Genomic DNA, 27,600 nt, shown 5'->3' with positions numbered 1-27,600 from the left:
ACAAAAAAAAAAAAAAAAAAAAAAAAAAAAAAGTCTACATATAGAGATAAAATATGTGAAGATATTCCCCATAGTGTTACTAGCAGTTATTTTCAGAGAGTCTTATTATAGAAAACTTAAAAAATTTACATATACATACAAAAAATGTATATATCATAAGTATAGCTTAATAAACTTTCACAAACCCAGCCCAACTATAATTAGCCCATGGTCATACAAATAACAAGTGTGGCCCCCAGGCTAGACCCTAGACCCTGATCATCAGCCTACTTTTCCCTGTCTTACCCTGCTGTCTGCTCGGATAAGCAAACTGAGTGAAAAACAATCAAGGCACTTGGGTCCTGGAGAAAGAGAACTATGATTATTTGATAAATATTTATCGAGAGGCCTAGTATGTGCTAAGCATTGTTCCAGATGCTTGGTATATGCTGCGAAACAAGAGACCATGATTCCTGCCCTTCTGTAGCTTATATTCTAGTGTAAATTATATAGAATGTTAGAAGGTAATACATACTATAGGGGCAAAAAAAGTAAAACAGGTAAGGGAAATAAGGAATAATGGGAATGGTGGCCGACTTCAGGTTTTAAAAATGTGGTAAAGGTAGGTTTCATTGAGAAGGTTTAACAAAGACATTTAAACAAAGACTGGAAGGTGAGTGTATCAGTCATGTGCATTTCTGGGAGAAGAGCATACCAGGAAGAGGGAATGGCCTGGAGCACGCCTGGCACGCCTGGCATGTCTGAGAACACCAAGGAAACTCTAGATAAGGCTAGAGAAGTAAGGGCAGGGATGGGGAGGTGGGGTAGATCATGAAGGGCCTTGCAGGACACTGCAAGGACTTGAACTTTTTCTCAGAGTAAAATAAGAGGCCTTTGGAGGATTTTGAGCAAAGGAGTGCAAAAAGATCACACTGGTTGCAGTGCTGAGAACACGCTAGTGGGCACTGTGTATGTCCAGGGTGGAAGAAGGTCCAAGGTAGAAACCTACTACAGTAAGTGGCTGGAGAGACAATGGTGACTTGAACAGTAGAGGTGGTGATAAGAAGATTCTGCATATATACACACACACACACACACACACACACACACAGACACACATATACATACACACATACACACACACATACATACATAAATACATATATAGAGAGGGGGGTGGGTCTTGTTCTGTCACCCAGCTGGAGTGATCACAGCTCACTGCAGCCTCAATCTTCTGGGCTCAAGTGATCCTCTCACCTCAGCCTCCAGAGTAGCTGGGACCACAGGTGTATACCATTGCACCCGACTAATTTTTTGACTTTTTTGTAGAAACAGGGTCTCACTATGTTGCCCAGGCTGGTCTTGAACTCCTAAACTCAAGTGATCCTCCTGCCTCTACCTCCCAAAGTACTGGGATTACTGGTGCGAGCCACTATGTCTAGCCAGACCCTGCATATATTTTGAAGATAGAGCCAACATGACTTCCTGATGACTCCAAGAATGACTTCTAGGATTTTTGCTTTTGAGACTGGGAGGATGAAGTTACTATCAACTGAGATGGTAAAGTCTCTAATTGAGGCAGGAGGAAGGATCAGGGTTCAGTTTTAGACATGTTAAGTAGGTAGTTGAAGATTTATATGTATAGAGTTCAGAAGCAGTCTGGGCTAGAGATAAATACTTTGGAATCAGTGGAATATAGATTACATTTAAAGCCTTGAGACTATGAGACATGATTACCAAGAGAGGGAGTGTAGGCAGGGAAGAAGACCAAGGGCCCTTCAACATTAAGAGGTCTAAGAAGGGAGGAACCAGCAAAGGAGACTGAAAAGAAATAACCAGTCAGGTAGGAGGAAAATTGGAGTAATATCCTAGAAATTAAGGGAGAAAAGTATAACAGAGAGGAGGCAATGGTCAACTGCATCAAAAGCTGGTCATACATCAGGTAGAAAGAAGACTGGAAGTTGACAATTAGATTGAGTAAAAATGAAGTCACTGTTGACCTTGACAAGAATGGTCCTGACAGACTGATGGGGGTGAAAGCATGACAAGAGTGGATTTAAGTCAGAATGGGAGAAGAAGAACAGAAAACAGAGAGATCACTTCAGGAGGTTTTGCAAAGCAGATCAAAGAAACGGGGTGATAGTCAAGGAAGTGGGGTCAAGAGAAGATTTTTATTTTATTTTTAATTTAATTTAATTTAATTTAATTTTTGAGACAGAGTCTCGCTCTGTCACCCAGGTTGGAGTGCAGTGGTATGATCTTGGCTCACTGCAAACTCTGCCTCCCAGGTTCAAGTGATTCTCCTGCCTCAGCCTCCAAGTAGCTGGGATTATAGGCGCATGCCACCATATCTGGCTAACTTTTGTATTTTAAGTAGAGACGGGGTTTCTCCATGTTGGACAGGCTGGTCTCGAACTCCTGACCTCAGATGATCCACCCACCTTGGCCTCCCAAAGTGCTGGGATTACAGACGTGAGCCACCGTGCCCAGTCTTTATTTTGTTTTTAAAGAGCGTAGAAATAGCAGCATGCTAGGACATTCTGAATTGAATGTCTTTAATGTATGTATTTTATATATGGAAGCAATGTCTTCCCCCATTGGTGTACCAAGAACCAAGTCTATTTTGGCTTGATCTTGGTTCTGAGGTCCTAATTCCAGAGCCCAGGTATAAAACATTCGCCTTTGGCCCTAAAGATATATAATATCTATAAGGTGACAAAATGTTTTCTGAAGCATTTGTTTAAATTCACCTTTTTTTTTTTTTTTTTGAGATGAGGTCTTGCTCTGTCACCCAGGCTGAAGTGTAGTGGTGCTGTCATAAGTCGTTTGCAGCCTCAAACTCCTGGGTCAAGTGATCCTAATGTCTCAGCCTCCCAAGTAGCTGGGAATATAGGCACATGCCATTACTCTTGGCTATTTTATTTTATTTTACTTTTATTTATTTATTTTTTTGAGACACAGTCTCGCTCTGTTGCCCAGGCTGGAGTGCAGTGGCGTGATCTCCGCTCACTACAAGCTCTGCCGCCTCCCGGGTTCACGCCATTCTCCTGCCTCAGCCTCCCTAGAAGCTGGGACTACAGGCGCCTGCCACCACGCCTGGCTAATTTTTTTGTATTTTTAGTAGAGACGGGGTTTCACCGTGTTTGCCAGGATGGTCTCGATCTCCTGACCTTGTGATTCGCCAGCCTCGGCCTCCCAGAGTGCTGGGATTACAGGCGTGAGCCACAGCGCCCGGCCTTGATTTTATTTTTTTGCAGAGGCAGAGAGTCTCACTTTGTTGCCCAGGCTGGTCTTGAACTCCTGGTTTCAAGCGATCCTCCTGCCTTGGCCTCCCAAGTGCTAGGATTATAAGCATAAAGTCACCTATTTTTAATCACCAAAATGATGACCTATCTTGATAAATCACTGGCCTGTCCTACCAGGCCCAGCTCAAATGCCACTTTCTTTGTGGAACCTGCCTCTTCCCCTCAGTCAGCTTCACTTAGTCCTCCTTGAAAGTCTCACAATACTTTGTGCTTAAGTCGCTTTGACTTAAGTCACATTTGTCACTCATGCCTTGGTTCCTAAATGTTTTAAGCCTGTATCTCTTTCTCCCATAAGACTATAAATTCCTTGAGGGTAGAACTTTGACTCCTTCATCTCTGATCCCATCAGGTCTTAGCAGTCTTTGCACATACAGTCATAAGCTGCATAACAATGCTTCGGTCAATGATGGCCTGAATATACAACAGTGGTCCCATCAGATTATAGGGTAGCATACATTTAGAAACCTGATGTGATATTGGCATTGCAGATCAAGTTGGGGAAATAATTAGCATTCAGCAATGGTGCTGGGACATTTGATTTTCTGTATTACAAAATATATGTAAATAAAATATCATCTAGGTTTGTGTAGGTACATTCTATGATGTTTGTACAATGACAAAATCACCTAACTACACATTTCTCAGAACATGTTCCCATTGTTAAGCAATGCATGACTGTACTAGGTACAGGAAATGGTAATATTGAATTGAATTCATTAATTTATTTAACAAGACATAATTATGTACTAGGTATCATGCTAATATTCTAGGAATACAATAATTGATGAAAAGTTCTTTTTACCCTTTAAGAAGCCCAAAGTAGGCCGGGCACGGTGGCTCATGCCTATAATCCCAGCACTTTGGGAGGCTGAAGCGGGAGGATTGCTTGAGCCCGGAGTTCGAGACCAGCCTGGGCAACATAGGGATACTTTGTCTCTACAAAACTAAACTAAACTAAATTAAAATAAAATAAAATAAGGAGAAAAGAAGATGCCCAAAGTTTAAGGAGTACATATAAACAGATAACTACTGACAATTATAGAACTGTGTGGCAAATGCTGTCATAGAGCCAAGCAGAGGTTGCTCGAAAGCATTATTTTGCTAGTCTCAGTCCCTTGGAAGGAAGAGGACGAGGAAGTTTTTTGTTTTTTTTTCTTGTTTTGGTTTTTGTTTTCCCCTCAAGGTCCAAAACACAACGTACCTTCCATACAGTATAAGAAAAAGATAAAGGAGTAATTTCTCCAAAATGCTGCCAATTCCTAACATACTACATGCAGTCATAAGACTTACCTCTGTCCTGTCAACATCAAAGTATGCTGCTAAAACTAAATCAATAATGATTGATAGTCTATTTTCACAATAGAAAAGAGGAGATTTGAACTGTCATCTCAGACTCTTTGACCCAGTCTTTGCATTTCTAATTATCTATCCTAGAGAGGTAGTTACATATCTGCACAAGGACATCCACATAAAGAATTTAGTGAATTGTAATCATGAAAAATGAGAAAAAATAAACTAAAAAATTCATATAGGAAAGGTTAAATAACCATGGTATACCCATATTACAGAATACTATGCAGTCATTAAAAGGAACATGACAGAATTATATATACTGACATGAAAAGCTTTCCTCAAGACATTGTTAAAGTGAAAGAAACAGAACCAGTATTACCATTTATGTATGTAAATATGCACACATACAACTTTTCCTACTATAAACAAATCAAACATACAGATTTACATATGTACATTAAATATTCAAATGCATAGGAAAAAAGAGAAAGGACTAAGACACAGGAGTTAACTTGTTTGAAGAGTAAATAGAGCTGGGATCAAACTTAAATGGTCTGATACTTAACTCCTGTGAGTTACCTATGAGTAACTCCTATGATATATTGCATCTAAGAGATTTCCAGCTGGGCGCGATGGCTCACACCTGTAATCCCAGCACTTTGGGAGGCCGAAGTGGGCAGATCACGAGGTCAGGAGATCGAGACCATCCTGGCTAACACGGTGAACTCTACTAAAAACACAAAAAGAAATTAGCCGGGCATGGTGGCAGGCGCCTGTAGTCCCAGCTACTTGGGAGGCTGAGGCAGGAGAATGGTGTGAACCCAGGAGGCAGAGCTTGCAGTGAGCCGAGATGGTGCCACTGCACTCCAGCCTGGGCGACACAGCAAGACTCTGTCTCAAAAAAAAAAAAAAAAGAGAGATTTCCAACAGCCAGGCTTGGTGGCTCACCATGGTGAAACCCCATCTCTACCAAAAATACAAAAATTAGCCAGGTGTGGTGATGGGTTCCTATAATCCTAGCTACTTGGGAGGCTGAGGCAGGGGAATCGCTTGAACCTGGGATGCGGAGGTTGCAGTGAGCGGAGATCATGCCATTGCACTCCAGCTTGGGCAACAAGGGCGAGACTCTGTCTCAAAAAAAAAAAAAAAAAAAGATTTCCAACTAAGACTACAATATACTTTTCTACTTTTGTTGCAGTGCTTTCTCTTTCTGGAGTTAGGAAAGGGGCTTGCTCACTCTGCAGCTGGAAATGAGGATCCAGAGTAAGAGATCTGTGTTCTAGGGTTGTCCCTGCTGCCAACCAGCAGAGTGACCCTTGGGCAATTCCCTTCACTTCCCTGGACCAAGTGGAGATGAGCCAGTGAGACGAGATGATCTCTCAGGCTCCTTCCAGTTCTAAGTGTGTGAGTTGGTGAGTCACTTTCGGTTTAGTCATCAGGAAAATGAGATTTAGGAGACTGGGGAAGGAAGAAAAGGCACACATTCATGAGCCCTGGAGTGGGAGGCTATTCTGGTTAAAGGAAGAAGGTTCCTTGTCAGGAAGGAAGGTACATAAAAAAATGAAGGAAGTTTGGAAATCCACAAACAGGGGAAACTGCAGGTTGAAAAGGGTAAGAACACAGAAGAAATATGCTAATGTTTACAAATATAGGGGCTTATAGTTAAAAATAAGTGATAACGAAAGAAAAGGCACATTAAATTAACTTATCAAATAATGATTAAGTGTGTACTATGTGTCTGGCACTGTGGTAGGCCCTGGCGGGGCTAATCATAAGCAAGAAAGATACAGTCCTTGCCCTCATAGCAAAACCTAATGGGGAAGAGGAAAAATATTGACCAAGCAATAACAATGGAGTGAGATGTGCCAAAAAGGTGACAGAGAGGGACTTTTATGAGTAATGTTTGATCTGGTTCCTATTCTATTAACAACAGCTCCAGGATTATCTTATTTGCTCAGACTCTAAAGTGCGTTCGTTTTTGTTGTTGTTGTTGTTTTTAACTTCTCCCTGTTACCCTCAATTAGTTCACTTATTATTACTCAGTCTTCATTTACTTCCACATAGGATGTGAAGCAACTTACAATAAATAACGTTGAAACCATATGTCATTAAAATAAACATTTTAGGCTGGGCACGGTGGCTTATGCCTGTAATCCCAGCACTTTGGGAGGCTGAGGTGGGTGAAACACCTGAGGTCAGGAGTTTGAGACCAGCCTGGCCAACATGGTGAAATCCATCTTTACTAAAAATACAAAAAAATTAGCTGGGTGTGGTGGTACCTGCCTGTGGTCCCAGCTACTCAGGAGGCTGAGGCAGGAGAATAGCTTTAACCCGGGAGGCGGAGGTTGCAGTGAGCTGAGATTGCACCACTGCACCTCAGCCTGGGTAAAGACTCCATCTCAAAATAATAATTAATAAAATAAAATACATAAAATAAATATTTTAAAAGCTCTACAGTGAGAGGAGTGCAGATATCCCAAGCTAAGAATGGCTACTGCAAATAAACCATGAGTTTAGTAATTTAGTTTTACAATTCTTGGTAGCTAAGGCAAAAAAGGAATTAGAAAACACAGCTTTCATTATCCAATAAAAGAAGGAACATCATGAGGAGAGAGAAACATCAGGAAGGACGCTAAGAGGTATCTCATTCATTCATCTGGCAAATCTTCTTATTTATTTATTTTTTTGAGACGGAGTTTCACTTATTGCCCAGGCTGGTGTGCAACAGCGCGATCTCGGCTCACTGCAACCTCCGCCTCCCAGGTTCAAGTGATTCTTCTGCCTCAGCCTCCCGAGTAGCTGGGATTACAGGCATGTGCCACCACGCCTGGCTAATTTGTCCAGCAAATCTTAATTGAATGCCCATAGTACTCCAATGTGCCAGTGTTCTCAGTACTGAGGACAATATAGCATGAACTTAAGAAAGCAAAATTCCCATCTTCATGAAACCTACTTCTAGCGGGGAAGAAAGACAATAAATAATAAAAATCTCCAGCAGCAATGAAGGCTATGAAAAAAAATAAGGAGCAGGGAAGTTGACAATGTGGGTGAGGGCTCAGGGAAGAGCTCTTAGAGGAGAAAACCTCAAGGAACAAGTCATGTGAGGGCCTGTTGGAAAAGTGAAGAAGACAGTGGGCAATAGAAGCTTTATATTCAATGCAGAAATCATATAGCTGTTTCTTATACTGACGGGCCATATAAGTCAAGAGCATATCACCATATTAACCAAACTGCAACTTAACGTTCCATTTATGTAAATTCCTGCCCTAACTGAGCTCCAGCCCTCCTTTGAAAACGATCATCCATTGGCTGGGTGCGGTGGCTCATGTCTGTAATCCCAGCACTTTCGGAGGCCTAGGTGGGCGGATCACGAGCTCAGGAGATCGAAACCATCCTGGCTAACACGGTGAAGCCCTGTCTCTACTAAAAATACAAAAAATTAGCTGGTCGTGGTGGCAGGTGCCTGTAGTCCCAGCTACTCAGGAGGCTGAGGCAAGAGAATGGCGTGAACCCAAGAAGTAGAGCTTGCAGTGAGCCGAGATCGCACCACTGCACTCTAGCCTGGGTGACAGAGCGAGACTCCATCTCAAAAAAAAAAAAAAAAAGGGCATCTGTTAAACTACATGCTCCACCAACCCATCCCAGCTGCACCTGAGAACCCAAGAAGCCAGTGGGAGGGTGGGCATCTCAGACCCTGCATTGTACCTGGTCTGCTGACTGTGGGCTCACTTGCTACCTTGTTTTCCAGGTGTTGGACTGGAAGAACTGGAACACTCACTTCATCCACGTTGCATTTCTCAAAGAGCCCTGCCTCCACGTTCTCCAAGACTGGACCTCCCCTAGGCCTCACATACATAGCCTAGATCTGTCACACCCTTGCTCAAACCTGGTCTTCTCTGGGGATTTATGACCTTGCCCCCTTTTCCTGGGGCTCTGCTACCCTCTAACTAATCTTCCCTCCCTTCTTTTCTTGTGATAGGGGTCTCAGGACTGTATTGTACCCTAGTCTCCAGGTGGAAGTCTAGGTTTGACCAGCTTGAACAGGTTTCTGTGGAGAACAAAATAAATGCACATAGTCAAAAGAATCTTCCAGGGCTGCAATTTGGCATAGGCATTGAATTTTAAGATCCTATATAAGAGGTTATTTTTCTTTTTTGTGTGTTTTTTTTTTTTTTTTTGAGACAAGGTCTTGTTCTGTCACCCAGGCTAGAGTGCAGTGGTGCAATCATAACTTATTGCAGAATCAAACTCCTGGGCTCAAGAGATCCTCTTGCTTTAGCCTTCTGAGTAGGGTGGGACTATAAGTGCACACCACCATGCCCAGCTGGTTAAAAAAAGTTTTTTATAGGGATTAGGCCTTGCTATGTTGCCCAAGCTGGTCTCAAATTCCTGGGCTCATGTGATCCTCCTGCCTTAGCCTCCCAAACTGCGGAGATTATAAGTGTGAGCCACTGTGCCCAGCCCAGGGGTTAATTTGAGCTTTAGGGATTCCTATATGTCAAACTTTGTATACATCTCATTGGCATTTTCCTATTCTTCCTTATAAACAGTACACTAATTTTGCTCAAGTATCCACCTGTCGCCACCCCTCCCCATGTGATTCAGGCTACAGTTTCCATTGGTCTAAGTGAATCATGGTGGACATCTTCCTTTGCTTTAATTGGTTTAGGCATGGACTTGTGACCCAGTTCTGGACAATGAGTTGTGAAGGAAAGTCTGCTAGAAGACTCTGAGAAAACTTTTTTGCCTTTGGCTATCATAAAGATACATGAATTAGGGTTGCCTTAGAGTTGCTGCAACCAACTTGAAACCATGAGGAACTAAAGGATAAGGCCCATAAGCTGTGGTTGACAGAGGAGAAAGATGAAAAGAATATGGGTCTTTTTTTTTTTTTTTTTGAGACAGAGTCTCGTTGTGTTGCCCAGGCTGGAGTGCAGTGGCCAGATCTCAGCTCACTGCAAGCTCCGCCTCCCGAGTTTACGCCATTCTCCTGCCTCAGCCTCCCGAGTAGCTGGGACTACAGGCGCCCGCCACCTCGCCCGGCTAGTTTTTTGTATTTTTTAGTACAGACGGGGTTTCACCGGGTTAGGCAGGATGGTCTCGATCTCCTGACCTCGTGATCTGCACGTCTCGGCTTCCCAAAGTGCTGGGATTACCGGCTTGAGCCACCGTGCCCGGCCAGAATATGGGTCTTGAATGATGTCACTGAGCTACAGAATTACCAATCCTGGAATTTTTGTTATGTGTGATAATTCATTCTTTGTTAAGCTACTTGAGTTGCGAATTTCTGTTACTTGCAGCCAAAAACATTCTAACTGATATATGAAAACTGGAATGCTCTTCATTTATAAAGTTGTAGAGCACTTCAATGTCAATCCTATGTCTATCAATATGAAACATCAAAAAAGTTACATTTGTCAAAACAAAGGAACTTGGAGGCCAGACGCAGTGGCTCATGCCTGTAATCCTAGCACTTGGGGAGGCCAAGGCAGGCGGATTGCCTGAGCTCAGGAGTTCAAGACCAGCCTGGCCAACATGGTGAAAATCTGTCTCTACTAAAAATATAAAAAATTAGCTAGGCATGGTGGCACATGCCTGTAGTCATAGCTACTCGGGAGGCTGAGGCACAAGAATTGTTTGAGCCCAGGAGGTGGAGGTTGCAGTGAGCTGAGATTGTGCCACTGCACTCTGGCCTGGGCGACAGGGTGAGACCTGGTCTTGGAATAGAAAAAAAAGAAAAAAGGAACTTAAGGCAGTCCTGTCTTTTTTTTTGGAGACAGGGTCTTGCTCTGTCACCCAGGTTGGAGTGCAGTAGTGTAATCATGGCTTATTACAAAGTTGACCTCCCAGGTTCAAGTGATTCTTTTACCTTAGCCTCCCGAGTAGCTGGGACCACAGGCGCATGCCACCACGCCCAGCTGATTTTTGTATATTTTTGTAGAGAAGGGGTTTTGCCAGGTTGCCCAGTCTTGTCTCAAACCCCTGAGCTCAAGTGATCCTCCCACCTCAGCTTCGGCCTCCCAAAGTGCTGGGTTACCGGTGTGAGCCACTGCGTACGTGTTTTTAAAATGACTCAAAAGTCAATTGTATAACCAAGTATAACAAAAGAAAAAATTAAACCAAATAATTTTCTTTCTTCTAATTACAATTTTTATTGAGACAACAACCTGGTATACAGCATGACTCCTATAATATCAGCATAAATACATATAACTTTCCCAAAGAGCTGAGTCATCTTTACTATATGTGCCAACCTATTAAAAAAAAAAAAAAGGTGTGTAACTACTTACAGTAGTAGCTTCCAAGAAGGGGTTACATGCCGAGTGTATTTCACAACTATTGGCTAACCCATTTGATTATGAATTAAAATCTAGGGTTCTGGGATACCCACTACTATTTCTAGTTTCTGATTAGGCAACAAAACCACTATTATCCCATCCAGGAGGGGTTCTTTGGTTTCGGTTGTTGTTGCATGTTTGTACTTTTCTTTATCCAGATGAGATGTTCCTATTGACTCAGTTGAAACTTATTTGAACCAAAAGCTCCGAGATCCTAATTCACCTTTTAATGAAGGACGGCACACATTTGTTCCCTGACAAGGGCAAACATTCATTACTATGCTGCTGTGTCCTTAAAAATATGCAGTAAATGGCTTTTACAAAAAACGGTACTGATTTCCAAGTTCCCCCACTCCATTTTCAGAAAGCATTCATGGCTGGGCGCGGTGGCTCATGCCTGTAATCCCAGCACTTTGGGAGGTCAAGGTGGGCAGATCACGAGGTCAGGAGATCGAGACCATCCTGGCTAACACAGTGAAACCCAGTCTCTACTAAAAATAAAAAAATTAGCCGAGCGTGGTGGCGGGCACCTGTAGTCCCAGCTACTTGGGAGGCTGAGGCAGGAGAATGGCATGAACCCAGGAGGCAGAGCTTGCAGTGAGCCAAGATCACGCCACTGCATTCCAGCCTGGGCAACAGAGCGAGACTCTATTTCAAAAAAAACCCCACAAAAAACAGAAAGCATTCACTACACACTACAATATTTAGATGAAGAGGCACTCATGAAACTGAAGTTAAAGAGACCATCTTCTTTTCCTCAGGTATTTCTTTTTTTCTTTTTCTTTTTCTTTTTTTTACATGGAGTTTTGCTCTTGTTGCCCAGGCTGGAGTGCAATGGCATGATCTCAGCTTACCGTAACCTCCACTTCCCAGGTTCAAATGATTCTCCTGTCTCAGCCTCTCGAGTAGCTGGGATTACAGGCATGCACCACCACACCTGGCTAATTTTATATTTTTAGTAGAGACGGGGTTTCTCCATGTTGGTCAGGCTGGTCTCGAACTCCTGACCTCAGGTGATTCACCCGCCTTGGCCTCCCAAAGTACTGGGATTACAGGTGTGAGCCACTGCACTTGGCCTCCTCAGGTATTTCTAAAAAGCTTCAGAGAAATGAACACAGTAAATCCAAGCCCACTTTTAGAAACTTACCCAGTAGATTCTAATGAGTGGGGTTTATCTTAGCTTAGTTCTAATGGCTTCTACTTTGTGCAATGGTAATGACAACACCTGGCTATTTGCATCTCCCTATTCTCAGGAAGTCAGCACCAATCAACCTTATTGAGAAGCAAACAGCTGTGTGTTCAAGAAAGCCAGTGAAGGATCTAGATTCATTTGAAAAGAACTTGATAAAAACGAGTTGCTTTGGAAGGTGAACAATCAGGTGAGAGAGCTGAAAAAATTTTAACCTGCCTATGACTTGCCTGTATCAATTCTGGCACTGTGAAAAGATTCTTTTAACAAATTAGAATTTGGAAGATTTTTCATTAAGCTTTTCAATGGTACTCTGAAGTCTAGAGTGATAGATTCATTTATGTATATCAGATCCCATCTTTTTCCAGAAAGGATCTGAAATGACTTGCAACAAGAGATGCTTACATAGCAGAGGGGTGCTGTTGAATCTGAATTGACAAGCTTTGGGCAGCTGAGGTGGGCGGATGGCTTGAGGCCAGGAGTTCAAGACCAGCTTGGGCAATATAGCGAAAGCTCGTTTTTAAAAAAGGTATTTTAGCCGGGCGCGGTGGCTCAAGCCTGTAATCCCAGCACTTTGGGAGGCCGAGGCGGGCGGATCACGAGGTCAGGAGATCGAGACCATCCTGGCTAACATGGTGAAACCCCGTCTCTACTAAAAATACAAAAAACTAGCCGGGCGTGGTGGCGGGCGCCTGTAGTCCCAGCTACTCGGAGGCTGAGGCAGGAGAATGGCCTGAACCTGGGAGGCGGAGCTTGCAGTGAGCCGAGATCGTGCCACTGCACTCCAGCCTGGGTGACACAGCGCGAGACTCCGTCTCAAAAAAAAAAAAATAAATAAAAAATAAAAAATAAAAAATAAAAAAGGTATTTTAAAAATTAGCTGGGTGTGGTAGCATGTGCCTGTAGTCCCAGCTACCAGGGAGGCTGTGGTGGGAGGAGAACTTGAGCCCAGATGTTCGAGGACTGCAGTAAGCTATGATTGTGCCACTGCACTCCAGCCTGCATGACAGAGCAAGACCTTGTTTCAAAAAAAAAAAAAAAAAACCACACACACACCCTAAACTTTTGGAGTCAGAGGACCTGCTAATTTCAAGGGCTCAATCATTCCCCTAGTTCACTAAAACAGGCCATAAAAGTGAAATTGAGAAAAATCAAGTGAGAAAAAGAATTCCACTCTTCGCCAAATTCTTACACCATTCTTTCAAAAACTCTATTATTAATGAATGCGGGCTTTCTTCCTTCTCCTCCTGTCCCCCCCCGCCTTTTTTGAGACACACATGTGAACACAGATAAAACCATTCCTAACTGCTCTCTCCATTTTCTACCAAGAAGTAACTAAAGAATATCTTATCCTCAGATTAAGGTACTGCTGGCTAAAACCAATTATATTTTCCAAAAATCGAATGATCACTTACAGCCAGCACTCCTCTGTAATCAGAACTTTACACACATTCTGAATAATGTTTTACTCCAGTGTTTCTCAAACACAAACATGGGCATTAAAACTGTGCAATGCAACTTGATTATAACGTGGATCCTGGTGATTCAGAATTATTATTAAAATGAAAATACAATATTTTAAAAACTATTTTAGAGAATATACATAGTCCTGAAAATATATCAGAATTTAATTTCCAAACTACAGTGTAAAAAATATCTTTCCATCTAGCCAATTCAATGAAAACATTGAATGTATACATACTATGTGCAAGGGATGCCATACGGCACTGGAGATTGAGAGATGATGGAGATTTTGTCCCTACTTCTAGGAAGTCAGAGGTACTAAGCAGGATGAGAGCAACGGGATGGGTGATACCTATTCTTCTTGGGGAAAATTTCATGGAGGAGGGAGCACTGAAACCTAATCTTGAAGAATGGTAAGGATTCTCATAAGAGACAGACAAGAGGAAGATTGCTTCAGGTAGACAGAGCTGTGGCAGCAGAGGCAAGGTGGTGGCAGGGGTAGAGAGACAAAATATATGGCATATTTAGAAAACAGCAGCTGTACCAGGTAAGTGCAACGAAGAGCACAATGAGAGGTGAACATGATCAGAAATAGGCAGTGTCAAATCATGGAGGGTGTGAAATTAAAGATGTAAACAAGCCAGAGCTGATAATGCTTTTCTGAGCAAGGAAATAGCTTAACTAGAGATACATTCTTGGTGGATTAGAATTAGATAATGTGTTCACTGAGGATGGAGGTCTTTGTTTGATAACACAGAATGAGGTTTCTAATCTCCAGTGGATATTCTACTGCAATGCCTTTAGCATAACATTACTCTGGTGCAAAGTCACTGTAATCTCACTACAGTTGAAGAGTATGATAATCTTTCCGGAATCAAATCTCTTTTCCAAATGAATGATGGCACAAATAGTACTGGGACTGTTCTATTTAGTGAGGGTAGCAAATAGAATGATAAGATACACAGAATGATTGAAAACTTTCTAGATACTTTGGCAAGAGAAAGTCTTTCTCTATAACAGTCATAGAGGAATCAGGTCATCAACAGCATAGTCATGTAGGGGGTGGCCTCACCAGCTTAGCAGTGCTGATACCCATTTCATTCTCAGTACATGCATGAAATAATTTAATTCACTTCAAGTAACTGATGTATCCTAATACGCCCTTCAGTTCCTGCCACCAAATGCCAAAAGTAAGTATTCAGGTTAGCAATGAATATTCTGTATAAGAAAACAATTTCATTTGCAATTGCATTGAAAAGAATAAAATAGGAATACATTTAACAAAAGAAGTGCAACACATACTCTGAAAACATTATTGAAAGAAATTAAAGAAGACAAATAAATGGAAAGACATCCCATGCTCATGAATTGAAGGACAATATTATAATGGCAATATCCAAAGTTGATCCACAGATTCAACACAATCCCTATCAAAATGCCAGCTGCTTTTGTTGTTGTTGTTGTTGTTGTTGCTGTTGCTGTTGTTGCAGAGATTGGCGACCTGATCCTAAAATTCATATAAGAATGGAAGGGATCCACAACAGCAAAAAGGTTGGAGGACTCACACTTCTGATTTTAAAACTTACTACAAATCTACAATAATCAAGATAGTATATACTGCCCTAACAATAGGTAAATCAATAGAATAGAACTGAGGGTCAAGAAATAAACTCTCGGGCCAGGCGCAGTGGCTCACATCTGTAATCCCAACACTTTGGGAAGCCAAGGCGGGTGGATCACCTGAGATCAGGAGTTCGAGACCAGCCTTATTAACACGGAGAAACCCCGTCTCTACTAAAAATACAAAATTAGCCTGGCGTGGTGGTGCATGCCTGTAATCCCAGCTACTTGGGAGGCTGAGACAGGAGAATCACTTGAACCCGGGAGGTGGAGATTTCAGTGAGCCAAGATCGCGCCACAGCACTCCAGCCTGGGCATACAGAGCAAGACTCCGTCTCAAAAAAAAAAAAGAAATAAACTCTCCTATTTATGTTCAATTGATTTTTAACAAGAATGCCAAAACAATGGAGAAAGAATGAGGCAGGAACAACTTGACAGCCACATGAAAACCCCTTCTTGACACATGTACAAAATTAACTTCAGCCGGGCATGGTTGTTCACACCTGTAATCCCAGCACTTTGGGAGACTGAGATGGGCAGGTCACCTGAGGTCAGGATTTTGAGACCAGCGTTATCAACATGGCAAAGCCCCATCTCTATTAAAAATACAAGAATTAGCCAGGCATATTGGCAGGTGCCTGTAATGCCAGCTACTTTGGAGGCTGAGGCATGAAAATTCCTTTAGCCTGGGAAGCAGAGATTGCAGTGAGCTGAGATCGTGCCACTGCACTCCAGCCTGGGGAACAGAGTGAGACTCCATCCCCCCCAAAAAAACCAAAAAACAAAACAAAAACAAACAAACAAACAAACAAAAACTTCAAATGCATCACAGATTTATGCATAAGAGATAAAATCGTAAAACTCTCAGTCCTTTGGGAGACTTAAGTGGGAGGATTGCTTGAGGCCCGGAGTTCAAGACTAGCCTGGGAGTGATGGCTTTGATCAACATAGCAAGATCTCAGTTGTACAAAAAACAAGAAAACGGAGTAAATCTCTGTGACTTTAGGTTAGACAAAGCCTTCTTACATATGATGCCAAAAGCAAAAGTGACAAAAGAAAAAAATGCATACGTTGGACTTCATCAAAATTAAAAACCTTTGTGCTTCAAATGTCACCATCAAGAAAGTGAAAAGAATTTTGATAGTGAAGGAGGCTGTGTTGGGGGAGGGAGCATATGGAAACTCTCTCGACTTTCTGCTCAATTTTTATGTAAACCTAAAACTGCTCTTAAAAACGTCTATTTTTTCTGAAAGAAAAAGTCTATTCTTCTTTTTTTAAAAAAAGTGAAAAGACAACCCACAAAATGGAAAAAAATATCTGCAAATCACATAAGTGTAAGGGACTTGTCTCTTGAATTTATAAAGAACTCTTACAACACAAAAAAGAAAGACAACTCAATTAAAAAATGATCTGAATAAACATTTCTCCAAAGAAGATATATGAATGTCCAAGAAGCACAGGAAAAGGTGCTCAATATCATTAATCACTGGGGAAGTACAAATCAAAACCATAAGGAGATATCATTTCATATTCACTGGGAGAGCTGTAATCAAAAGGGCAGACAATAACAAGCCCTGGTGAGAAGAAACTGGAACCCTTCTACACTGCTGGTGAAAATGTAAAATGAAAAACTTTGGAAAACAGTTTGGCAGTTCCTCAAAAAGTTAAACATAGAGTTACCATATGACTCGAGAGAACTGAAAACACTTTTCCACATAAAAACTTGTACACAAATGTATATAGCAGTTTTATTCATAATAGACAAAAATTCACATATCCATCAACTGATGAATGGATTAAAAATGTGGCATATCCAGGCCGGGCATGGTGGCTCACACCTGTAATCCCTGCACTTTGGGAGGCCGAGGCAGATGGATCATGAGGTCAGGAGTTCAAGATCATACTGGCTAACACGGTGAAATCCACCTCTACTAAAAATGCAAAAAATTAACAATTAACAGGGTGTGGTGGCACGTGCCTGTAGTCCCAGCTACTCAGGAGGCTGAGGCAGGAGAATCGCTTGAACCCAGTTGGCGGAGGTTGCAGTGAGCTGAGATCGTGCCACTGCACCCCAACCTGGGTGACAGAGCAAAACTCAGTCTCAAAAAAAAAAAGAAAAAAAGTGGCATATAAATACAATGGAATATTATTCAGCAATAAAAAGAAATGAATTACCAATACATGCTACAACACAGATGAACTTTGAAAACACTGCGCTTGCCTCAGCAGCAAATATACCAACACTGGAATGATACAGAGATTAGCATGGCTCCTGTGTAAGGTTGACAGGCAAATTCGTGAAATGTTCCATGTTTAAAATAAAAGAAAAAGAAAACATTGGCCGGGCGCGGTGGCTCAAGCCTGTAATCCCAGCACTTTGGGAGGCCGAGATGGGCGGATCACGAGGTCAGGAGATCGAGACCATGCTGGCTAACACGGTGAAACCCCGTCTCTACTAAAAAATACAAAAAATTAGCCGGGCGAGGTGGCGGGCGCCTGTGGTCCCAGCTACTCGGGAGGCTGAGGCGGGAGAATGGCGTGAACCCGGGAGGCGGAGCTTGCAGTGAGCTGAGATCTGGCCACTGCACTCCAGCCTGGGCGACAGAGCGAGACTCCGTCTCAAAAAAAAAAAAAAAAAAAAAAAAAAAGAAAAGAAGAAAAAGAAAACATTATGCTAAGTGAAAGAAGCCCACATGGTGTATTTCGTTTATATGAAATGTCCATAAGTAAACCCTTAGAGCAGCAAGTACAGTAGTGATTGCTCGACTGGGAATGGATACAAGGTTGCTTTTGGGGTGACGAAAATGTCCTAAATTGATTGTAATGGTGATTGCACAAGTCTGTGAGCATACAACAACAACAACATTGAGCTGTACATTGTAAATGGTTGAATTACATGGTATATGAATTCTATTTCAATAAGTGTAGTTTTTTTTTTTTTTTTTTTTTTTTTGTGAGACAGAGTCTTGCTCTGTTACCCAGGTTGGAGTGCAGTGGTACAATCTCAGCTCACTACAATCTCCGCCTTCCAGGTTCAAGGGATTCTCCTGCCTCAGCCTCCGGAGTAGCTGGGATTACAGGTATGTGCCACCATGCCCGGCTAATTTTTGTTTTCTTTTTTTTAGTGGAGATGTAGTTTCACCATGTTGGTCAGGCTGGTCTCGAACTCCTGACCTCAGGTGATCCACTTGCCTTGGCGTCCCAAAGTGTTGGGATTACAGGCGTGAGCCACCGCACCCAGCCAGAAGTCTGTTTTTTTAAAAATGAAATTTTGCGAATGGAAGGACTGGAGAATCTATTTTTCAGTGAAGCTGGAAAAACAGAAGCAACATATAAAAATATTCACATACTAGAAAAGAAGCAGTCTATGTGTGTAAGCACAATCTAATATGAAACACATCCCTGCCTCCCAAAAACTCAGAGACCAAAGGCTTGGGACTAATCTCACAGACAATTCACAATCATCGCTGCCCTCAAACAGAGGAGGCAGGAGATCTGGATTCTTTGGTAATCCGCCCACTATAGGAACCGAGTCCTGCCTCCACCACCAGCCAAGCAGAACCCAGGGCTTTCCCACTGCTTTCTGACTGGCATCGCTTCTGCCAGCTCTTCCTTTCCTTATTTGTCAGTAAACGATGGTGACAATATAATTTCAGTCTTTACTGCTTCAGAGCTGACCATTTAATGAGTAACATTTGTAAAAGCCTTCTAAATTTTCATTGTTTCTGTTTTTGAAAAAATATTAGTATTATTTAAAAGTTTCTTAACCGAGGCAAGAAAAACACTCCAGATTCAGACTCTTGGAGCTCCTTATATCAAAGGCATTCAAACCAGAGCGACTCCACCTTGAATAGGGGCTGGGTAAAATGAGGATTCAACTTGCTACCTTTTTTTTTTTTTTTGAGACAAAGTTTCATTGTTGTTGCCCAGGCTGGAGTACAATGGCACAATCTCGGCTCACTGCAACCTCTGCTGCCCGGGTTCAAGTGATTCTCCTGCCTCAGCCTCCCAAGTAGCTGAGATTACAGGTGCCTGGCTAATTTTTGGTATTTTTAGTAGAGATGGGGGTTTTACCACATTGGCCATGCTGGTCTCAAACTCCTGACCTCAGGTGATACACCTGCCTTGGCCTCCTGGGATTGGCCTCCTGGGATTACAGGTGTGAGCCACCGTGCCGGGCCGCTACCTTTTATTCAATTTCGATTTTGGAATCTGTCCTTTTTTTTTTTTTTGAGACGGAGTCTTGCTCTGTCACCCAGGCTGGAGTGCAGTGGCCAGATCTCAGCTCACTGCAAGCTCTGCCTCCTGGGTTTATGCCATTCTCCTGCCTCCTGCCTCAGCCTCCCAAGTAGCTGGGACTACATTAGCTGGGACTACAGGCGCCCGCCACCTCGCCCAGCTAGTTTTTTGTATTTTTTAGTAGAGACAGGGTTTCACCGTGTTAGCCAGGATGGTCTTGATCTCCTGACCTCGTGATCCACCCGTTTCGGCCTCCCAAAGTGCTGGGATTACAGGCTTAAGCCACCGCCCGGCCTGGATTCTCTGTCCTTTATTTTGGGTAGATGGGAAAGTGGCCATGAGACCTCTGGCTTAGGAGCCTGACTGCAGCCTCCCATTGTCTGGGTGCCCCAGATGGGAGCACACCTGGCCGGTCACTTCCTTAGTAGCCCACCCTGTCACCCCTTCTCTGTAGTTTTGCTTTGGATAGTTGGGCAGTTGTTTAAAGCAAGACATTTGGTTGTGAGTGGTCCCCCACTGTATTGATCTTGGGATGCCAGAGTCATGTTATATTGTGGCCCCCAACTGTGTTAGGTCTCATGCCTTTGGGGTTCACTGTTGGACACTCCTGAGGTGCTCTGGGGTTTTCAGCATTTGGTATGTTTGCCATCCATGCCAGATGCTCTGCGGTGTTCAGAATTGGCATTCCCTCTAGAATTGTGGGTTAGAGTCCCACCCTAGGGGAATCCTGGTCTTACTTTTTCTTGTTTTCTATTCTAAAGTTATTGTTTTCTGTAACAGCATTTTCTTGTCTTATTGTCACTTCATTTAATGATTTGATGCAGGAGGTGAGAATTTGCAGGGGTAGATAACTGGACAGAAAGATAGATTGAAGAAGTTCTATGTCTCGTAAAGATCCTTGTTGGACATGGGGACAATAGTCCTGAAGGACTTGCTGCTAAGGTGCCCTTTAAGCAACCACAGCAAATTCAAATTAGCAAACAAAATTTAGCCATTTGAACAAGTCCCGATTTTGTCAGAGAAATAATTTGGGGCTGGGCACGGTGGCTCTTGCCTGTAATCCTAGCACTTTGGGAGACCGAGGCAGGCAGATCACGAGGTCAGGAGTTTGAGACCAGCCTGACCAACGTGGTGAAACCCCATCTCTACTAAAAATACAAAAATTAGCCGGGCGTGGTGGCAAGTGTCTATAATCCCAGCTAATCAGGAGGCTGAGGCAGGAGAATTGCTTGAACCTGGGAGGCGGAGGTTGCAGAGAGCCAAGATCGCACCATTGCACTCCAACCTGGGTGACAGAGTGAGACTCCATCTCAAAAAAAAAAAAAAAAAAAGAAAAGAAATAATTTGGATCTAGCTGTCTTTTATGAAACAGTGAGTTTGTATTACTATCTCATGACTAGAGTTTCAAGATAAAAGCTATTGGATCTTTATGTGTGTGCATACATACATGTGTGTTTATGTGTATTCACATTTATTATGTTATATATTGTCTACAGGGTAACAAATTGACTTATAAATAAAAGAGCACTCATAAATTAAGTAAGTAAGTCCAAGCATTTTTCAAGTTCATTTAATTTAAACTCATTAAAATTTAGGATTACTAAAAATTCATATATAATTCTGTATGTAAAATGTGCCAAAGAAGATATACTGTTACTGAAAAAAAATTTTTTTTGCCAATTCAGATGTTATTTAAAGTGGGGTTTAAAATGTGGATTTAGGAAGAAAATAGAAACAAGGTAGAAATAAAAAAAAAACAGTAAGTAGGGGAGAGAGATGAGTAGAAAGTTATGGATATGAAGATATATTTTTGGAAAGGAAGGCTATAAAGAAAAGAAATTTTATGTGAGAAAGGATCTTGTATGGTAAATTCTTGTTCTAAAGTAGAATGACTGATTATTTAGGAAAGAAAAAAGTATACGACAAGTCAAAAGGTCCAAGCATGTCATAGATGGTATATGTAAGTCATGATAAAGTTCATAAAAGATAACTTATTAAACTTTTTTTTTTTTTTGAGACAGAGTCTTGCTGTGTTGCCCAGGCTGGAGTGCAGTGGCGTGATCTCCGCTCACTGCAAGCACCGCCTCCTGGGTTCACACCATTCTCCTGTCTCAGCCTTCCGAGTAGCTGGAACTACAGGTGCACATCACCACAGCTGGCTAATTTTTGTATTTTTTTATTATTATTATTATTTTTTATTTATTTATTTTTTATTTTATTTTTATTTATTTATTTATTCATTTTTAAAAATTTTTTAAATTTATTTATTTATTTTTTTGAGACGGAGTCTCGCTCTGTTGCCCAGGCTGGAGTGCAGTGGCTGGATCTCAGCTCACTGCAAGCTCCGCCTCCCGGGTTTACGCCATTCTCCTGCCTCAGCCTCCAGAGTAGCTGGGACTATAGGCACCCGCCACCTCGCCCAGCTAGTTTTTTGTATTTTTTTTTAGTAGAGACGGGGTTTCACCGGGTTAGCCAGGATGGTCTCGATCTCCTGACCTTGTGATCCGCCTGTCTCAGCCCTCCAAAGTGCTGGGATTACAGGCTTGAGCCACCGCGCCTGGCAATTTTTGTATTTTTTTTTTTTTTTTTTTTGAGACGGAGTCTCGCTCTTTTGCCCAGGCTGGAGTGCAGTGGCCGGATCTCAGCTCACTGCAAGCTCCGCCTCCTGGGTTCACGCCATTCTCCTGCCTCAGCCTCCCGAGTAGCTGGGACTACAGGCGCCCGCCACCTTGCCCAGCTAGTTTTTTTTTGTATTTCTTAGTAGAGACGGGGTTTCACCGTGTTAGCCAGGATGGTCTTGATCTCCTGACCTCGTGATCCACCCGTCTCGGCCTCCCAAAGTGCTGGGATTACAGGCTTGAGCCACCGCGCCCGGCCAATTTTTGTATTTTTAGTAGAGACGGGGTTTCACCACATTGACCAGGTTGGTCTCAAACTCCCGACCTTGTGATCCACCCGCCTATGCCTCCCAAAGTGCTGGGATTACAGGCATGAGCCACCACGCCTGGCTTAAACTTTTTAATATAATTAAACCACAATGAAAGAAAATTTATTTATAATAGTCTATCTAAATTTTGGTCCCCTATATTAAAACACGTTTTTTAAAGTATTGGTTTGCTTTCAGTAAGACTGAAAGAAATACTGACTTTTAATTCTAAAATCTGTTTTCTTTTTTCTTTTGAGACGGAGTCTTGCTCTGTCACCCAGGCTGGAGTGCAGTGGCGCGATCTCGGTTCACTGCAAGCTCCGCCCCCCGGGTTCACGCCATTCTCCTGCCTCAGCCTCCTGAGTAGCTGGGACTACAGGCGCCCGCCACCGCGCCCGGCTAATTTTTTGTATTTTTAGTAGAGAGGGGGTTTCACCGTGTTAGCCAGGGTGGTCTCGATCTCCTGACCTTGTGATCCACCCGCCTCAGCCTCCCAATGTGCTGGGATTACAGTAAAATCTGTTTTCTTTTCCCGTGAAAAGGTATGTTCTTCACAAGCTTAAAAATGGCTGCTCTAGACTCCTGGGAAAAACAATGTATGGTGCTTACCTTCTGCTGTAGCTCAGTAGCAAAGGCTTTGCTCTTTTGTGATGGTGGCCTGGATTAAACTCCTGGCTTAGGGAATGAGTTCCTTTTGATTTGACACTTGTGGGACTTTTGCCATTTATTTATTCTTTTTCCCTCTATGGATAGCTGCTGATTTCCTGAGTTGAATTTTCTTTTCTCTGAGCTACCTTAGGCGTGATTCTAGGTCTTATAAAAACTGCTTGCCGTCTCTTTGGAGACACCTTGTACGTCCATGGTTAAATCATAACCTTCATTAAGGCTTTTTTGTTTTACTTGGAAGAATACCTTTGAGGGGGAAAAAAAGGGCTTAAAAGCCAGAGGTGTTGGCTGCTTGTCCTGGCTAAAGTCTAATGATAAAAGATTTAGAAAGATTTTTTTTTTTTTTTTTTTTTGAGATGGAGTCTTGCTCTGTCACCCAGACTGGAGTGCAGTGGTGCCATCTCAACTCACTGCAACCTCTACCTCCTGGGTTCAAGCGATTCTGGTGCCTCAGCCTCCCGAGTAGCTGGGACTACAGGCGTGTGCCACCAGACCCAGCTAATTTTTTTATTTTTAGTAGAGAAAGGGTTTCACCATGTTGGCCAGACTGGTATCAAACCCCTGACCTCAGGTGATCTGCCTGCCTCAGCCTCCCAAAGTGCTGGGATTACAGGCATGAGCCACTGCACCTGACCCAAAAGGACTTTTTTTTTTTTTTTTTTTTTTTTTTTGAGACGGAGTCTCGCTGTGTCGCCCAGGCTGGAGTGCAGTGGCCGGATCTCGGCTCACTGCAAGCTCCGCCTCCCGGGTTCACGCCATTCTCCTGCCTCAGCCTCCCAAGTAGCTGGGACTACAGGCGCCCGCCACCTCGCCCGGCTAGTTTTTTTTTTTTTTTTTTTTTTTTTTGAGACGGAGTCTCGCTCTGTTGCCGGGGCTGGAGTGCAGTGGCCGGATCTCAGTTCACTGCAAGCTCCGCCTCCCGGGTTTACGCCATTCTCCTGCCTCCTGCCTCAGCCTCCCAAGTAACTGGGACTACAGGCGCCCGCCACCTCGCCCGGCTAGTGTTTTGTATTTTTTAGTAGAGACGGGGTTTCACCGTGTTAGCCAGGATGGTCTCGATCTCCTGACCTCGTGATCCGCCCGTCTCGGCCTCCCAAAGTGCTGGGATTACAGGCTTGAGCCACCGCGCCCGGCCTCCGGCTAGTTTTTTGTATTTTTTAGTAGAGATGGGGTTTCACCGTGTTAGCCAGGATGGTCTTGATCTCCTGACCTCGTGATCCGCCCGTCTCGGCCTCCCAAAGTGCTGGGATTACAGGCTTGAGCCACCACGCCCGGCCCCAGAAGGACTTTTTAAAAAAGTGCTCTATGGTTAAAAGTCAGCTTAATTAAAAACAGATACCCAATGTATTAGTCCATTTTATACAGCCAAGACTGGGTAATTTATAAAGAAAAGAGGTTTAATTGACTCACAACTCTGCACGGCTGGGGAGGCCCCAAGAAACTTACAATCATGGTGGAAGGGGAAGAGGCATGTCTTACATGGCAGCAGGCAAGACAGAGCAAGCAAGACCACAGAAAACTGTCTTATAAAACCATCAGATCTTATGAGAACTCACTCACTATCCTAGGGGAATAGTGGGAAAACATCCCTATGATCCAGTCACCTCCTACCTGGTCCCTTCCTCGATACATGGGGATTATGGGGATTACAATTCAAGATGAGGTTTGGGTAGGGGCACAGAGCCAAATCATATCACCCAAGTTTTATATATATAAAAATTAAAGGGTTTTATGCCTTTTCTTCGATCTTATTTTTTTGGTTTGTTTTTCTTCTCAGTCAACTGAATTATTTCTCCAGTCTTTTTTCTTGCTACCCTTGATGCCCACATGAGAGGACCTATGGTAATTTCTGACAGCCTGGGACTCCTTGGGAGAAAAATAGAAGATGTCACAGATCCTGTTTTGGAAGAAAAAGCTGTTTTCCTCATGGAACTCCAAAAATTGTAAGTAGACAGGTCCCTCTCAAAATCTAAGGCTCTGCTCTGCTTTGCATCACATTACTTGATCTTTTTTTCACTTTTGGGGGTATCAGAAATTATTTTGCATTATGAGAGAACTTTTAGCCATGGTATAACAGCTAGGTAGGACATATACTTTTAGGAATAGCTGATGGCAGTTGCTTACAGTGAGCGGTTATTACTACAGGCCAATACTTCTTTCTTCTCATATTTAAATGAAAAAAGCGTGCTCTTGGGTACCTAAAAGGTATGAAATGGGGAATGGGCAGATTGGCTTTGGGTTGGCCACCAGCCTCGGGGGAACATCTTTGCAGTGAAATGCAAGGTAAAAGCACTGCATTGTCTGGTCCCATGGTGTTCGTTTCTTTTTAGGAATCCAGAATCTAGTGTAAAAATGGGATCCTTGATTTTTGGAGATCTGTTTTGTTTTCTAGCTGTGCCTGCTTAGTTGGCCCTAGAAACTGCAGGCTTTAATGAGAAACTTAAAAACTGGCAAATGAGAAATCTTACAACTACTAGATCTTCTGTCTGTGTATTTATATGTGTTGTATGTATAATGTTTAATAAAAGAGCTCTAAATAATAGGCACAAAGAAAAATAAGACTTAAATACTTTGCTAGAAAAATAAAAACTTTAGTGCCTTTTAGTACGCATAACTAATAGTCTTTTAAAAATAAAGAAAGTTTAAAGATTACTGGTAAAATAAAATAAAACTGTCTTCAAAATTTGGACATTTGGTCTAAATCATGCAGGTCAGATATCAGGTTTGCTAAACGCTTTAAGGTCATAAACTGTTTCTATGACTTTTGGTAATTGTTCAACTTACCTGCGTTAGAGCCATTTAATTCAGGATAAGGCCTGGGAACATAGAGGGTGAGCCATTTCCCCCTAACTGTGCTGGCAAGAGTCAGATTTTATAGGCAGTTCTGTCCTGCATCCTAGGCTCTGCACCTGGTATGTAATTAAAATTTCTTACACGAAAGAAATTAAAATTACATGTTTTTGGTAAAAAGGCATGAGAATGTGTTTTTTTCTTAAAAAAATAAAGTAATTTTGTCTAATTTAGGGGGTGTAAGAATCATTTTAAATTTAAAAAGATAGGATAAGACTAAAGGCTTAAAGAAGTTGTAGAAGGCTTGTGAAAATTTAACCTTGTAAAGACCTGTGTGGAAGCAAGTTGACTAAAATTAAAAGAATATTGGTCAGGCTTGGTGGCTCATGCCTGTAATCCCAGCACTTTGGGAGGCAAAAGTGGGCAGATTACTTGAGGTCAGGATTTCAAGACCAGCCTGGCCACATGGTGAAGTCCCGTCTCTACTAAAAATACAAAAAATTAGCCAGGTGTGATGGCATGCACTTGTAATCCTAGCTACTCAGGAGGCTAAGGCAGGAGTATTGCCTGAACGTGGGAGGCAGAGGTTGCAGTGAGCTGAGATTGTGCCACTGCACTCCAGCCTGGGCAACAGAGTGAGAGCCTGTCTCAAAAAAAAAAAAAAAAAGAGAGAGAGATTTTTGTTTACCTTTAAAATAAACTATAGGAAAAAAAGAGGAGAGAAAAGAGATTCAGTTGACCTCATGCTGTTTTTATTGGATCTTGTCTGGAAAGCTAAGTCTTCCCTTCATCAATGAGTAAAAGTTTTTGTCTTTTTGAAATCTTTGAGTTATTTTAGCTAAATAAATGACCTGTGATTCTATTTTATAATATCAAGTGTTTTAAGCCTTTGACACTTGACAAGTTTCCAAACTCAAATTCTAAAGTCTTTCTGACTCAATTATTACTTTTAGATATTAGGTCCCCTAAAGTCCAAAAATGACATATTTGGTATATTAAAAGCATACAGGAAGCGCTGTTAAATATACAATGGTATTTGACTTTCTTTGGGCTGTATTTGTATAAATGTGTTACTGGTATGTGTTCCAAAATTATGTGAAACTCCTATAATTCTGATTATGACTTAGTGTACATTATCAGTAATAATTATAATTGTTATGCTAAATTATTTTCTGCCACAGAGGTAACCACATTTCCTTGCTAATCGCATCTTCGGCTGTGGTTGCCCTAAGACTTTTTGTCATCCACAGATAAGTGTCTTGTTTTGCTCCTCTACAAAAGATGGTTTGTAATCAGGTATAGGACTCTGACAAGCACTCTTCAATATACATCTCTGATAGCTTTGGAAAGTGTGCCACTAAAACAGAGAAAAAAACTTTCAAGACTCTCTTGGAAAGCTAATGTGTTTATAGATATCAAGCAAAACAGGAATTAATTGCATTGATTGAACTAATAAAATACTAAAATAATCTTTTTATGATTTTTTGCTTAAAACACTGCTGATTCGGCCGGGCGCGGTGGCTCAAGCCTGTAATCCCAGCACTTTGGGAGGCCGAGATGGGCGGATCACGAGGTCAGGAGATCGAGACCATCCTGGCGAACACAGTGAAACCCCGTCTCTACTAAGAAATACAAAAAATAGCCAGGCGAGATGGCGGGCACCTGTAGTCCCAGCTACTCGGGAGGCTGAGGCCGGAGAATGGCGTGAACCCGGGAGGCGGAGCTTGCAGTGAGCAGAGATCCGGCCACTGCACTCCAGCCTGGGCTACAGAGCGAGACTCCGTCTCAAAA

The 27,600-nt window shown here is 42.4% G+C and overlaps 1 protein-coding gene and 1 pseudogene across 1 annotated transcript in view; one reads left to right on the top strand and one right to left on the bottom strand.

The window, feature by feature from the left end:
• Positions 1-27,600, bottom strand: part of TANGO6 (transport and golgi organization 6 homolog) — a 264,770-nt gene that overhangs the window by 61,829 nt on the left and 175,341 nt on the right. The window lies entirely within an intron of this gene.
• On the top strand, positions 17,406-17,505 carry LOC112614939 (annotated as a pseudogene).

This window comes from Theropithecus gelada, chromosome 20 (assembly GCF_003255815.1).
Source record: "Theropithecus gelada isolate Dixy chromosome 20, Tgel_1.0, whole genome shotgun sequence".
Lineage (NCBI taxonomy): Eukaryota > Metazoa > Chordata > Mammalia > Primates > Cercopithecidae > Theropithecus > Theropithecus gelada.
This window is presented reverse-complemented; position numbering and strand designations above follow the sequence as displayed.